This window comes from Elephantulus edwardii, unplaced genomic scaffold (genome assembly GCF_000299155.1).
Source record: "Elephantulus edwardii isolate Elephantulus edwardi_28Jun2011 unplaced genomic scaffold, EleEdw1.0 scaffold00411, whole genome shotgun sequence".
NCBI classification, from domain to species: domain Eukaryota; kingdom Metazoa; phylum Chordata; class Mammalia; order Macroscelidea; family Macroscelididae; genus Elephantulus; species Elephantulus edwardii.
Window position 1 is genome coordinate 1,191,320 of NW_006400161.1, and position 1,418 is coordinate 1,192,737.

Here is a 1,418-nt window from a genome sequence, read left to right on the forward strand (position 1 = left end):
ACCTTGAGTTGCAGTGCTGGCAGAGTACTGAACATACCATGGACAGCCAGGAGAACAAATAGATCATCAGTCTTGGAGAGAGTGAAACAAGTTTCTCCTTGGAGGCAAGAATTTTGAAGCCTTGTTCACATACTTTGGGCACATGGCCAGCAGGGACCAGTCCTTGGAGAAGGACATCATGTTTGGAAGGGAGGAGGGTCAACACAGGAGAGGAAGACCCTAGATGAGATGGATTGACACAATAACTGAGGCAATGCAGGAGAGGGCAGGGTTCAGAGCTGTTGTACATAGGGTCACTATGAGTCGCAGGCAACTTGATGACACATAACAGCAACAACAATAACAATTGGCTAAAAGTATTGGATATACTATGGACTACATTCAGTGAAATTATCTATAATTATTCTTTTGCTGTTGTTATATCGTTACTTCTTTCTTTGTTACGTATGTGTATGTCAGTTCACTTTATTTAAGGGCTTTCTTATTATTAGTTCCTTCATTTCTGTTGTTTCACTGTTTACTAAATCAGGAAATTTTTACTCTTTTATTTTGATGGGAAAGTGTATTCATTTCCTTTGAGATTACCCTGTATTTTACTATCTCATTTACAAGTCTAAGACAGTTCACTCTAGCTTGAAATTGTCCTGTCTTCTCATTTAGAAATCCTCTAATTACACTATTTATTCTTTAACTAAACTATTACTCTAACCCTAACGATGAATTTTCATTTATTGACCTATATTTCTAGTTCCTTTTTTAATTTAATTTTATTTTTTTATTGTTCTCTATCTGGATTGGTTTCTTAATGATTTTCTTATGTGTGCTAATATCAAGTTTTTGGGACGCAGTGCGAGGGCGACGCAGCGCGAGGGTGAGGCCGCCAGCCGGGGGAACGCTGCCACCAGGCCGGGGAATGCCGCCGCCAGACTGGGGAACGCTGCTGCCGCCAGCCGGGGTAATGCATGCCGCCGCCAACTGGGGGAACGCACACCACCAGATGGGGGAACGCCACGAGAGGGACCCGGAAGAGACCCGGGAAGAACAACAGCCAGCCACCTACAGCAGAACTCCAGAGGAGCGAAGACTGTGAGACCCCAGAGGAACGAAGACTACCGGACACTGTGGGACCCCCCTGCAACCCACACCTGTGTGACCCTTAGCACACAGGGTGCTGCTGCATAAACCCCCAGAAGCGCACAAGCCCCGTCCCCACCTCTTGGTGATAGTGTCCAACCTCTGCGCTCCTTGCCCCCTGTTCCCTTGCTTTCCTCCTCTTCCCCCACCCCCCTTGCAGCTCCACAACGAGACATCTCAACCCCCACCACAGCTCTGTGACCTCAGGGCACCACCTTGGATCCAGACATCACCCTGAGCTATCAGGCGAGCTGTTGAGGAACTAACCTAGCAGGAGAAAGGCC

General features: G+C 47.1%; 1 pseudogene; it reads left to right on the forward strand.

The window, feature by feature from the left end:
- The first annotated feature begins 913 nt into the window (after positions 1–913).
- The window catches only part of LOC102852628, a 19,968-nt pseudogene continuing 19,463 nt past the window's right edge, over positions 914–1,418 (forward strand).